Below are 15,423 nucleotides of genomic sequence, written 5' to 3' on the forward strand. Positions count from 1 at the left end.
CCTACCGCGCTAGGCACCCCCCCCCCCCCCTCTCACCACGATCCCACCAACCCCTCGAGGGGGCCCCTCCCCACCTAACCTCTCGGCCTCCCACCAACCAGACCCCGACCGACACCCTCCTCCCCTCGGCTCCTCCCTCTTCTCCCGCACCTACCCCCACAAGGCCCCCCACGATCCCATCAATCTCTCTCGTTACCCCCACTTCCCACCGACAAACCAAGCCACCACCTCTCGGTCTCCTCCCGTCCCACCTACCCCTCACCAAGAGGAGCCTCACATCCCCCATCGATCCCTCCTCCTCCCGTCGGGTCCCTCCCGCCAGCGGCCACCAGATCCCCCGTCGGCCGAGGCCCCCCTGGTCACCCCGCCGACCGGCCCTCCCCCTCACTCCCGTCGGCCCCAACTCCCAGGAACCGAGCCCCTCCCCCACGACATCACCCCCACCGAGCCCCCGGTTCCCCATCGGCCCCAGGAGCCCTGCCGACCGGCCTCCTCCGAGGTCCCTCCCGTCGGCCACCCCCACTTCGGCGGCTCCGTCCCCAGGGGGCCCTCCTCATCGGGGACCCTCTCTGCGACCTCCCCTCGCCGGCACGTCCTCACCGGCACCACCACCACCGTCACCACCGCCACCGCCTCGTCCTCCTCCTTGCTGTCACCTCCGCCTCCCGAGAACTCCGACTTCTTCGGGCCCTCTCGTCAACGTCGGTGAGCCCCTCCTCGGGCTCCTCCCATCATCTCCTTCCTCGCGCCGTCCTGGTTCCGTTCCGGCAAACGGCGTTCCGATCCGACTTCGTTAGGTTCGCGTAGGTGATCTTGGAGATGTGTCCCTCTCTCTGTGATGTTGAGTTCTTTGTTAAACACAGAGGTGGGAGTTGTGAGATGAGAAAAGGTAATCAAATTAAATAATGTATTACCTATGTATTTTGTATTATGAGATGCACGTATGTATGTATTTATGTATGTCGGTATATGGCAGTATACGTTATTTGTATGGATATGTATCTGTGGGTAAAAAGGTGTATTTTGCCTAAGCCACTTACCGGTGGGGCCAACATACCCCGTTGTCTATGACACGGAGGCCCGACAACCTCTTTTAAGAAAAGTGAAAATTAAAACATAAATATATAAAAAAAAATGTTTTTATTAAATAAATAAATAGATATATTATTTAATTAATTGTATAGGTAATTAGAATAATTAGAGTATGACACGTGGGTCCCAGACTAAATTAATCTGATTAATTAATATTTAATCTTAATTGAAACTTGTGCCTATGACATTCGGGACCCACTGGTTAGTTGACCAGTCAACTTTTGATGTCAACATGACATCATGCTGATGTCATAATTGCATTTAATTAAATTATTTAAATATGTTTTTAATTCCTAAATAATTAATAAAACTTTAAAAATTAATATAAACTAATCCGTAAGTCAGATCAAAATATTTTCAACATGAAAGTTGATCAGCAGAACGAGACGAACCCGGATACACGGTCCATTCGTCTGTCACGCGTCCCTAGCATAGCAAACGTGGAACATTGCCATCGTTTTCCATCTATCGGGTAGTAGCCCGAGACCCGGAAAATATCATCAGATATTCTTCCGACCCGTCTATGACGGATGTTGCTGCGTTAGCTCATGTCTAGCCTGCATCTTGCCATGTCATGCATTGTGTTGCACCGTTGCTATTATTTATTGTTTCTTCCCCCTCTTCTTACCGGTAGACCCCGAGACTGACGCTGCTGCCGGGTACATCTACGACCCTACTGATCAGTCCTTTGCCGCAGAGCAGCAAGGCAAGCAAACCCCCCTTGATCATTCCTATATCGCCTATGTCTTTCTTCCTACTGCTTGCATTAGTATTTTGCTACTGTTGTAGATAGCTCCTATATCTGATGCATAGCCTATTTTTTATGAACTGCTACTTTCATCCAGTATCTTTAATCTACTTAGTATAGGTGGAGCAGTCATCTCCTCTGACCCCGTAGTCCAGTTGCCCCGCTTGCTTTCAAATCTCGATCCCTCATCGACGAGCCAGGCCCGACACATCACATACACCCCCCCCTAGTCGTACGATACTACTGAGATACTATCGGGTACTTCTACTTCTCAAACAACAGCGCCAGAAATTGACACATTGACGGAGATTGGGCTTGCGTTGGTTTTTCCCTTGAAGAGGAAAGGGTGATGCAGCACAGGAGCAGTAAGTATTTCCCTCAATTTGAGAACCAAGGTATCGATCCAGAAGGAGGGTCTCGTCAAGTCCAGAGTACCTGCGCAAACACAAACAAGCTTGCACCCAACACTTCAAAGGGGTTGTCAATCCCTTCAAGATTGTTTGCAAAGTGAGATCTGAAGGAGGAAAGTGCAACGAAGTAAAAAGGTGTAAGGCTGAAAATATGGTATGGAGTAGACCCTGGGGGGCATAGTGTTCACTAGAGGCTTCTCTCAAAATAGCAAGTATTATGGTGGGTGAACAAATTACTGTCGAGCAATTGATAGAACCGTGCAAAGTCATGACGATATCTAAGGCAATGATCTAGCATATAGGCATCACATCCGAGACAAGTAGACCGATACTTTCTGCATCTACTACTATTACTCCACACATCGACCGCTATCCAGCATGCATCTAGTGTATTGAGTTCATGACGAACGGAGTAACGCTTTAAGCAAGATGACATGATGTAGAGGGATAATCTCAAACCAATGATGAAAACCCCATCTTTTTACCCTTGATGGCAACAACACGATACGTGCCTCGCTACCCCTTCTGTCACTGGGTGAGGTCACTGCGTCGTATGAACCCAAAACCAAGCACTTCTCCCATTGCAAGAATCGCAGATCTAGTTGGCCAAACAAAACCCACAACTCAAAGAGAATTACAAGGATATGAAATCATGAATAAGAGAGATAAGAAGAAACTCAAATAAGATTCATAGATAATCTGATCATAAATCCACAATTCATCGGATCACGACAAACACATCGCAAAAGAAGATTACATCGGATAGATCTCCATGAAGATCACGAAGAACTTTGTATTGAAGATCCAAGAGAGAGAAGAAGCCATCTAGTTACTAGCTATGGACCCGTAGGTCTATGGTGAACTACTCACACATCATCGGAGAGGTCATGGTGTTGATGGAAAAGCCTTCCGTGTCCGAATCCCCCCTCCGGCAGGGCACCAGGACGTGCCCCAGATGGGATCTTGCGGAGACAGAAGCTTGCGGCGGCGGAAAAGTGATTGCGATGCTCCCCTGATTTTTTTGGGAATATTTGGGAATTTATAGGCGCAAGATCTAGGTCAGGGGACCTCTAGGGGGGCCACAAGCCTGCATGGTGCCCCCCCCGGGCGGCGGGGTGGGGGCTTGCGGGACCCCTGTGGCTCTTCTGGCTTGGCCACCAAGCTCTCCGATCTTCTTCCATTCTAGAAAAAATATTTTCGGGGATTTTCTTCCGTTTGGACTCCGTTTCAAAATCTGCAATGAAAGGGGTCAAAAACATGGAAAAAACAGGAACTGGCACTTGGCACTGAGTTAATAAGTTAGTCCGAGAAAATAAATAAAAGGCATGCAAAACATGCAAAGTTTGACAAGATAATAGCATGAAACCATCAAAAATTATAGATACGTTGGAGACGTATCAAGCATCCCCAAGCTTAACTCCTGCTCGTCCTCGAGTAGGGAAGTGATAAAGAATGAATTTTTGATGTGGAATGCTACCTAGCATAGTTGTCCTTTGCAACTTCTTTCACATGGCGTGAATATTCAGATCCGTACGATTCAAAACAATAGTTTGCTATTGACGTGAAAACAGTAATACTTCAAGCAAACTAGCAAAGTAATCATGAACTTCCAAAATAACAAGGCCAAAGAAAGTTATCCCTACAAAATCATATAGTCTGGCTATACTCCATCATCCTCACACAACTAATGTAAATCATGCACAACCCCGGAATTGGCCAAGTAATTGTTTTCGCACTCTTACTTTCTCAAACTTTTTATAACTATCACGCAATACATGAGCGCGAGCCATGGATATAGCACTATAGGTGGAATAGAGTGTGGTGGTGGTTGTGAGACAAAAAGGAGGAGAAGGTCCATTGACTCGGCGTATCAATAGGCTATGGAGATGCCCATTAATAGATATCAATGTGAATGAGTAGGGATTGTCATACAAGAGATGCACTAGAGCTATAAGTATGTGAAAGCTCAAGAGGAAAACTAGTGGGTGTGCATCCAACTTGCTTGCTCATGAAAACCTAGGGCAATTTTGAGGAAGCCCATCATTGGAATATACAAGCCAAGTTATAAAACGAGGATTCCCACTAGCATATGGTAGTGACAAAGCAAGAAGCTCTCAATCATGAAGAACATGGTGCTAACATGAAGCACAAGTGTGGAAAAAGATAGTAGCATTGTCCCTTCTCTCTTTTCTCTCATTTCTTTTTTCTTATTTGGGCTCTTAGGCCTCTCTTTTTTCTTTTCTCTCTTTTTATTTATTTTTGGGCTCTTTGGCCTCTCTTTTTTTCCTCACATGGGACAATGCTATAATAATGATGATCATCACACTTTTTATTTACTCAAATCTCAAAGATCACAATGATGATGACTCCATAGGAAATGCCTCCGACAGTGTACCGGGATGTGCAACGATCTAGTATGATCATGCAATGGCAATATGAGAGTGACGGCACAAGTCATGAGACGGAACGGTGGTAGTTGCATGGCAATATATATCGGAATGGCTATTAAAATGCCATAGTAGGTAGGTATGGTGGCTGTTTTGAGGAAGGAATCTGGTGGGTTTGAGTACCGGCGAGAATTGCGCGGCATTAGAGAGGCTAGCAAAGGTGGAACGTGAAAGTGCATCTATACCATGGACTCACATTAGTCATAAAGAACCCACATACTTGTTGCAAAAGTTTTTATTAGTAATCGAAACAAAGTGCTAAACACATACTCCGAGGGGAAGGGTTGGTAGGTTTAAACCACCGCGCAATCCCGACCTCAACACAAAGGACGAAAATCTATAGATCAATTATGCTCCGACTTCCTAACATAGCGGTTCACCATACGTGCATGCTACGGGAATCACTAACTCCAACACAAGTATCTCTAGATTCACAACACCCTACTAACATAACTCTTAATATTACCGAATCCATGTCTCAAAACTAATTGAGAGGAATCGAAACTTTTCTTTCTACCCAATGCACATGAAGATGGAGGTTTTTGCATCCTCTTTGGGTACCCAGCACATGGGACTACTTTCATAGCATAAGCCAACTACCAAATCACGCACCGTCGTGCTCTAAAGATATAAGTGAAGCGCAAGAGCAAAAGTATCTAGCTCAAAAGATATAAGTGAAGCACTAGAGCAAAAGTGTCTAGCTCAAAAGATATAAGTGAAGCACAAGAGCAAAAGTATCTAGCTCAAAAGATATAAGTGAAGCACTATGAGCATTCTAGCAAAATCACGATGAGTGCATGTATCTCTCTCAAAAAGGTTTGCAGCAAGGATGATTGTGACACAACAAAAAGAAAAGACTCCTATGATACAAGACGCTCCAAGCAAAACACATATCATGTGGTGAATAAAAATATAGCTCCAAGTAATGTTACCGATGGATTGAAGACGAAAAAGGGGATGCCTTTCCGGGGCATCCCCAAGCTTAGGATTTTTGGTGTCCTTGAATTTGGCTTGGGGGCCTTGGGCATCCCCAAGCTTGAGCTATTTCCACTCCTTATCTCTTCGTCCATGAGAACGTCACCTAAAACTTGAAAACTTCACAACACAAAACTTAAACAGAAACTTGTGATAACATTAGTGCAAGAAGACAAACTACCACTTCTTTTGGTACTGTAGCAAACTTGAATTCCATCTATATTGATGATGGACTACTGTATTCTCACTTTCCCATGGCTAGTACCCCCCGATACTAACCATAGTTTCATCAAAACAAGCAACCAACTCAACAAAAACAGAATCTGTCAAAAACAGACCAGTCTGTAGCAATCTGTATACTTCGTATACTTCTGCTATCTCAAAAACTCTGAAAACTTACGACGGTCTAGGGAAAAAGCATATCAATCAGCAGCAAAAAGAATCAACTCAAAAGCTCTTTCTGAATAAAAATGAAAAATCATGTCGTGAGCAAAAAGTTTCTGTCTTTTTCCAGCAAGATCAAACAACCATTACCAAGACTAATCATAAAGGTTTTGCTTGGCTCAAACACAAAAAAACACAAAAAAAACACAATCACAACAGAATTATGAAAGTGTGGACGCAACAAAATAGAAAGAAAAAGATAAATTCATTGGGTTGCCTCCCAACAAGCGCTATTGTTTAACGCCCTTAGCTAGGCATAGTAGCGATAGAATCACGTATCGTCGTCTTTGGTGCTCAAACCATAAGTAGCCCTCATCATGGATTCATAAGGAAATCTTATTTTCTTTCTAGGAAAGTGTTCCATGCCCTTCCTTAAAGCAAATTGAAATCTAATATTCTCTTCCTTCATATCGATGATAGCACCGATAGTCCTTAGGAAAGGTCTACCAAGAATAATAGCGCATGTAGGATTGCAATCAATGTCAAGCACAATGAAATCCAGTGGTACATAGTTCCTATTTGCAATAATAAGAACATCATTGATCCTTCCCATGGGTTTCTTGATAGTAGAATCAGCAAGATGCAAATTAAGAGAACACTCTTCAATCTCATTAAAACCCAGAATATCACATAAAGACTTTGGAATCGCAGAAACACTAACACCCAAATCACACAAAGCATTGCACTCATAGTTTTTTATTTTGATTTTGATGGTAGGTTCCCACTGATCATGAAGCTTTCTAGGGATTGAGACTTCCAATTCAAGTTTCTCTTCAAGAGCTTTTATCATAGCTTCGACGATATGATCGGTAAAGGCTTTGTTTTGGCTATAAGCGTGCAGAGAGTTTAACATGGATTGAATCAAAGAAATGCATTCAATCAAGGAGCAACTATCATAATTGAATTCCTTAAAATCCACGGTAGTAACTTCATTACTACTCAAAGTTTTAACGTCTTCTACACCACTTTTAGCATCAAGATAGATGGACTCCGAATCATTGGGGCACTTTTCAACCAAAGTGGATTCATATCCAGCCCCATAATAATTAGGTTTGACACAAGAAAACAAAGATTCAATGGGAGTCAAACCAAGCACTTTAAGATCTTCGTGATTCTCATCACGAGAACACGCCTTTTTAAGCCATTCATGTCTAGCACGAATTTGGGCGGTTCTTTCTTGGCTCTCAATCATGGAAACACGCATAGCTTTCAAAGTTTCATCCATGTTGATTTTGGGAGGAGCACATCTAACTTTCAAAGCATCAACATCACAAGAAATCCTATCAACGCTCTTAGCCAAATCGTCAATTTTGAGTAGTTTTTCCTCTATGGACGCATTGAAAATCTTTTGAGAGTTGATGAACTCTTTGATATTACTCTCTAGATCAGAGGGTAATCTATTGTAATTTCCATGGGTATTGTTGTAGGAGTTGCCAAAGTTATTAGAGGAGTTACTAGGAAAAGGCCTAGGAACATAGTTTCCTCTAAAAGCGTTGATGTTGCCTAAGTTATTCCTACCAACAAAAATTACATACAAGCTAGCGTTGCTACTCTCAATCAAAGAAGACAAAGGCAAATCATTAGGATCCAAAGGAGCACTTCTACTAGCAACCAAATTCATTAACTCATCCATCTTAGCACTCAACGAGTTAATTTCTTCTATAGCGTGTACCTTCTTACTAGTAGGTGACCTTTCAGTGTGCCACTGAGAGTAGTTCGTCATGATGTTGTCTAAGAGCTTTGTGGCTTCTCCTAACGTGATTTCCATGAACGTTCCACCTGAGGCGGAGTCCAAGATATTTCTAGAAGCGAAATTCAAGCCAGTGTAAAAGATTTGAATAATCATCCAAAGGCTCAAGCCATGAGCATGAAAATTTCTAATCATTAATCTCATTCTCTCCCAAGCTTGTGCAACATGCTCATGATCAAGTTGCTTGAAATTCATGATATCATTACGGAGAGAGATGATCTTAGCCGGCGGAAAATACTTGGATATATAAGCATCTTTGCACTTATCCCCCAAGAATCGATACTATTTTTGGGCAAAGAAAAAAACCAAGTTTTTGCGCGATCTCGCAACGAGAAAGGAAAAAAGCTTCAATTTAATCACGTCATTATCCACATCTCTTTTCTTTTGCATATAGCAAAGATCAATGAAGGTATTGAGATGGGATGCGGCATCTTCACTAGGAAGGGCAGAGAATTGCTCTTTCATAACAAGATTCAGCAAAGCGGCATTGATTTCGTATGACTCCGCACTAGTGGCGGGAGCAATCAGAGTACTAATAAAATCATTATTATTAGTATTCGAGAAGACACAAAGTTTGGTGTTTTCATTCATGGTGACTTCAGCAAGCAAGCAAGCACACGAGCAACCAAAAAGCAGGCGAGAAAAAGAGCGAACGAAAAGAGCAAATTGGTGAAGTGGGGAGAGGAAAACGAGAGGCAACTGGCAAACAAAGTAAATGCAAGAGATGAGTTTGCGACAGTTACTTGGATGAGTTCTTGGCTTGATCTTCCTCCCCGGCAACGGTGCCAGAAATCCTTCTGCTACTTCTCAAACAACAGCGCCAGAAATTGACACGTTGACGGAGATTGGGCTTGCGTTGGTTTTTCCCTTCAAGAGGAAAGGGTGATGCAGCACAGGAGCAGTAAGTATTTCCCTCAGTTTGAGAACCAAGGTATCGATCCAGAAGGAGGGTCTCGTCAAGTCCAGAGTACCTCCGCAAACACAAACAAGCTTGCACCCAATGCTTCAAAGGGGTTGTCAATCCCTTCAAGATTGTTTGCAAAGTGAGATCTGAAGGCGGAAAGTGCAACGAAGTAAACAGGTGTAAGGCTGAAAATATGGTGTGGAGTAGACCCTGGGGGCCATAGTGTTCACTAGAGGCTTCTCTCAAAATAGCAAGTATTACGGTGGGTGAACAAATTACTGTCGAGCAATTGATACAACCGCGCAAAGTCATGATGATATCTAAGGCAATGATCTAGCATATAGGCATCACGTTCGAGACAAGTAGACCGATACTTTCTGCATCTACTACTATTACTCCACGCATCGACCGCTATCCAGCATTCATCTAGTGTATTGAGTTCATGACGAACAGAGTAACGCTTTAAGCAAGATGACATGATGTAGAGGGATAATCTCAAACCAACGATGAAAACCCCATCTTTTTACCCTTGATGGCAACAACACGATACATGCCTCGCTACCCCTTTTGTCACTGGGTGAGGTCACCACACGGTATGAACCCAAAACCAAGAACTTCTCCCATTGCAAGAATCATAGATCTAGTTGGCCAAAAAAAACCCACAACTCGAAGAGAATTACAAGGATATGAAATCATGCATAAGAGAGATCAAAAGAAACTCAAATAAGATTCATAGATAATCTGATCATAAATCCACAATTCATCGGATCTTGACAAACACACCGCAAAAGAAGATTACATCGGATAGATCTCCATGAAGATCATGGAGAACTTTGTCTTGAAGATCCAAGAGAGAGAAGAAGCCATCTAGTTACTAGCTATGGACCCGTAGGTCTATGGTGAACTACTCACGCATCATCGAAGAGGTCATGGTGTTGATGGAGAAGCCTTCCATGTCCGAATCCCCCCTCCGGCAGGGCACCAGGACGTGCCCCAGATGGGATCTTGCGGAGACAGAAGCTTGCGGCGGCGGAAAAGTGATTACGATGCTCCCCTGATTTTTTGGGAATATTTGGGAATTTATAGGCACAAGATCTAGGTCAGGGGACCTCCAGGGGGGCCACAAGCCTGCATGCCGCGGCCCCCTGGCCGCGGGGTGGGGGCTTGTGGGGCCCCTCGGGCTCTTCTGGCTTGGCCCCCAAGCTCTCCGATCTTCTTCCGTTCCAGAAAAAATCTTTTCGGGGATTTTCTTCCGTTTGGACTCCGTTTCAAAATCTCCTCTGAAAGGGGTTAAAAACATGGAAAGAAAGAGGAACTGGCACTTGGCACTGAGTAAATAAGTTAGTCCTAGAAAATAAATAAAAGGCATGCAAAACATCCAAAGTTTGACAAGATAATAGCATGAAACCATCAAAAAATATAGATACGTTGGAGACGTATCAGGTACCGAGGGTGACACCTCGCTAAGTACTCCTGATGATATCGCTGTAGTATAGCTAGTCGGTCGTGGTTATCGAGGGTGATTCCTCTTTCACCATTCCCGATGATGCCTCTTTCGTGCAACCCCTCAAGTGTGGGACCCCCGAGGGTGATTCCTCTAAGCCCACCTTGATGGATACATCGTTCGGAATCCAACGAGGGTGATACCTCGGATTCCCCCCGATGTTACAACCACGCAGTTACTCGACCATGTTACCGGGATCATTGGTGTTTAGTTGTAAGACGGGTGGATTCCCGCGAGATTGTGTCGATGGCCTAATTAAAATTTTAATGGATTTGGGTATTTGATCTGGGTTGGTCGGAGACCTTTTCGCACTACCCGGCTATGTGGGAAGAATTATCGGTACTCGGCGTCGCGGTATCAGCCAAAGCTTTTCAGATGTCAGCAACGTAGTGGCGCGCGCCCGAGTGGTCCCGAGATGCATTGCGCTTGTGATTAAGGGATGCTAGGACTGACGTTGGCCACCCTCGCATCATGCAGGAGAGCGGAGGGGAACTGGGCCCATGAACCCTTTGCGCTTAGGATTTAGACCGGCGGGCTGGAATCTCTGATTAGTCTTTGGTGGGGCTGCGATGTGTCGATATTCCGAGGCCGGGCAGGGCCCAGAAAAGTGTGTCCGGCTAGAGTGTTATCGAGCGTGACGGGACGTGTGGTGCACCCCTGCAGGGATGAAAATTAACTATTCGAATAGCCATGTCCAGGGTTACATGACGACTTGGAGTTGTGCCCTGATCTTATACAACTACAATTGTTACTTAACTGGAAGTAGTTGCCTCGGCATTGCTTCCTTGCAGGGAGTCGAGGGAGGATCTCTGGGCGTGACCTCACTTTAATATTGCTGCAACAATATGACTATTAATGGTGTTACTTGTTCTACTCTCGTCTATTGTTGCAAGACCCTGAAGATGCTAGTCTTCGATAGGACTAGGCCTTCTCTCTATTCTCGCATTGCTGCAGTCAGTCCACATATAACCAACCCCCCCCCCCTTCTTTGATACTGATGCATATTTAGAATAGTTTTGATGTAAGACTTGCGAGTACTTTGGATGAGTACTCACCGCTGCTTTGCTCCCCCTTTTGCCCCCTTGATCCGTTTGCTGCAACCAGATGATGGAGCCCAGGAGATGGAGGTCCCGGCCGACGACGACTACTACCCCGACGGTGCCTACTACTACGTGGAGGTCGCTGATGACCAGGAGTAGTTAGGAGGTTCCCAGGCAGGAGACCTTGCCTCGTTCGATCATTGTATCTTTTGTGCTAGCCTTCTCTAAGGCACCCCATGTTTTATGTCTGTACTCAGATATTGTTTCTTCCGCTGACTCGTGTGTTTATCGAGCTTCCGTATTCTAGCCCTTGAGGCCCCTGGCTTGTAATATGAAGCTGATATTGTTTTATTTGTGTCTAGAGTTGTGTTGTGATATCTTCCCGTGAGTCCTTGGGTTTGATCGTACGCATTTGCGTGTATGATTAGCGTACGATTAAACCGAGGGCGTCACACCCCGCCAATGATGCACCACCCTCGCCTCCTGAGTATATGGCGGGGATGATCCAACAGTTTGAACTGAACCGCCAGTTTATGCAAGGTCTCATGGATCAGTTCCAATGGCTGAACATTAACCAGCAGCAAGGCGTGACACTGCAAGAATTCTGCCGCCGCAACCATGCGATCTACCGCAGCTCAACTCAGCCTCGTGATGCTGATGACTGGCTCTGTGACATTGCTTATGAGCTGGAGTCTGCCAACGTGCCCCTCGCGAGTTATGTCAACTTTGTCGCGTACTTTCTGAAGGGTCCCGCTGCTCAATGGTGGGACAGCCACCATCGCACTCAGCCCGTTGGAACTGTCATCACTTGGGAGGAGTTCAAGGCTGCCTTCCATGCTCGCTACGTTCCTCAGGGAATCATGAACCGAAAGAAGCGTGAGTTCCGCAACCTTGTCCACGACAACAAGACTGTGGATGCTTGTCAGCGGGAATTTCTGGACTTACCTCGCTATGCTGAAGAAGACATTGCAACCGATGCATGCACACATGAGAAGTTCCGTGAGGGCCTCCACCCTGATATCAAGCTGACACTCCTCGTTCAGGACTATGCTGATTTCGCCACCCTGGTGAACAAGGCTATTCAGGTTGAGACTGGTCTGCATGAATACAAGGATAGCAGCAAGCGCAACCGTGACATGTGCTCATCTTCGGGCTCATCTGCATAGAAGCGAAAGATCTGGATTCCAAACAACATGTACCATGCACCTGCTCCTGCTCCAATGCCGTCCTATGCTGCACCTCGCGTGCCTCCTCCACCCCCTAGGCAGCCGAGGCTTCCAGCTCCACCGCCTTGAGTTCCTCCTTCCCGTCCTGAGGACGGGTTGTGCTTCAAGTGTGGCCATGCAGGTCACCGTGCTAGAGACTGCAGGAAGAATCTGAATCAGCTAGCACTTCCCTCAACTGGCAGTCGCAACAACCAGAACCGCAACAACAATACCAAGTCTTCTTATGTTCGTGGTCAGGCCAACAACATTGATATGGGTCAAGCTCAAGACCAGCCTGCTACCGTGATGGGTACACTTCTCATTAACTCAGTACCTGCTTCTGTATTGTTTGATACAGGAGCATCGCATTCCTTCATGTCAGAAAATTTTGCATTCATGCATGGCATTAAGTACGAAGAGATGAACGTCCCAATAGTGGTAAACACCCACACGGGCCAATGCCGACCCTCCATGGTCTGCCCCAATGTCCCCATTGAAATTGAAGGATTGGAATTCCTTGCCGCTCCCATGTTATTGAGTTCTTCCAACATTGATCTCATACTGGGGATGGACTGGTTGAAAGCTCATACGGCATCAATCGTTTGTGCCACCAAGACCGTCCACCTCCTACACCCTTCAGATGAATTAATAAGCTACCGTGCTCATCTCGTCCGAGATGTTGAGCCACGGCTATATGCCTTGAATGCATTAAATGTGTCGCCTCATGAAGGGATTGAAAACATTCTAGTTGTCCGTGAATTCCAAGATGTCTTTCCAGAAGAACTTTCGGGGATCCCCCCTGCTCGAGCTGTCGAGTTTGTCATTGACTCGGTACCTGGTACCACTCCTATCGCCAAGCGTCCTTATAAAATGCCACCACATGAACTTCTTGAACTTAAGCAAGAAATTTACAACTCGCTTCGTTTGGGTTTCATTCATCCGAGTTACTCTGCTTGGGAAGCACCTTCTCTCTTTGTTAAGAAGAACGATGGGACAAATCGATTGGTTCAAGACTATCGTCCTATCAACCAGGCCACTATTCAAAACAAATATCCTCTCCCCCGGATAAATGATATGTATGATCAACTTGTTCGTTCCACCGTCTTCTCTAAGCTCGACTTGAGGTTGGGATACCACCAGATCTGTGTTCACAAAGAGGATATTCCAAAGACAGCCTTTGTTACTCCTTATGGATCATACGAGTACATTGTCATGTCCTTCGGCTTAACCAATGCACCGGCAACCTTCTCTCGATTGATGAATTATATATTCATGGACAACCTCGACAAATTCGTCGTGGTATATCTAGATGATATTCTGGTATTTTCAAAGAATAAAGAAGAGCATGTTGAACATCTTCGTCTTGCACTGGATAAGCTTCGGGAGCATAAACTCTATGCGAAGTATTCCAAATGTGAATTCTGGTTGGACGAAGTGGCATACCTTGGTTATGTGATCTCCAAGGATGGTATTGCAGTCAACCCCGAACGAATTCAAGCTATTCTTGACTGGACTCCCCCGAAGAATGTCAAACAAGTTAGAAGTTTTCTCGGACTCGCCAGCTATTGTCGTCGATTCGTCGAGAACTTCTCCAAGATTGCGAAACCCTTAACCAATCTGCTTCACAAAGGTGTTAAGTATGAGTGGACTGAGAAATGTTAGGAAAGTTTCCAGGCACTCAAGGACAAACTGACATCCGCTCTGGTACTTGCTCCTCCGGATACGAAAAGGGATTTCGTCATATATTGTGATGCTTCTCATCAAGGAATAGGTTGTATCCTGATGCAGGATTGCAAGGTGATTGCTTATGCCTCACGTCAGCTGCGTGCTCATGAAGAGAACTACCCAGTTCATGATCTCGAACTTCGCAGTTATACATGCCCTGAAAGAATGGCGACAATACCTTGTCGGTCATTGTTGTGAAATCTACACCGACCATCAAAGCCTGAAGTATTTGTTCACTCAACCGGAGCTGAATCTACGTCAAAAAAGATGGATGGAGCGTATAGCATATTTTGACTGTAGTATATCATATACCATCGGCAAGGCTAACGTAATGGTCGATGCCTTGAGTTGCAAGTCCTACTGTAACCACCTCCAGGTTCATAAGGTTCACGATCGTCTGCAAGAGGAATTCCGTAAGCTGAACCTCCATATTGTTCCTCAGGGTTACCTTGTCCCCCTCCTGAAGAGTATCAAAAGATGAACCTTCGTGTTGTTAATCAGAGTTCCCTCAGTAACCTGATTGTTGAACCAGATCTTGTGGGCACCATCAAGAATCTGCAAGGCTTTGACGATGATGTTGACAGGATTAAGAGCTATATTGCGAAGGGTAAACCCTCCTTTTTCACTGTTGCTGAAGATGGCGCCTTGTACTTCAAGGGTCGCCTATTCGTCCCAAATAAAAAGGAAAATCTCAGAATGACCGGAAGGGTGATGAGAGAAGCTCACAACACACCATTGTCTATTCACCCGGGTAGTACCAAGATGTACCAAGACATCCGTCAAACATTCCGGTGGCCCAATATGAAACAAGACATTGCACGATATGTGGCAGAATGTGATATTTGTCGGCGGATCAAAGCAGAACATCAAAAGCCTGCCGGAACTCTGCAACCTATCTCTATTCCTGAGTGGAAATGGGACCATGTTGACATGGACTTTGTCACAGGTTTTCCCAAATCTCAGAAAGGTAATGATGCTATTCTTGTCGTCATTGACCGATTGTCCAAAGTTGCACATTTCCTCACCGTCAAAGAAACAATTAATGCTAGTCAGCTGGCAGATCTTTATATGTCAGGAGTTGTTTCACTTCACAGTATTCCATTACTAATCATCTCGGACCGTGGCAGCTTGTTCACTTCAAAATTCTGGGAAAGTTTTCAGAAGGCTATGGGGACTCAT

The sequence above is a fragment of the Hordeum vulgare genome, chromosome 2H, assembly GCF_904849725.1.
Source record: "Hordeum vulgare subsp. vulgare chromosome 2H, MorexV3_pseudomolecules_assembly, whole genome shotgun sequence".
NCBI classification, from domain to species: domain Eukaryota; kingdom Viridiplantae; phylum Streptophyta; class Magnoliopsida; order Poales; family Poaceae; genus Hordeum; species Hordeum vulgare.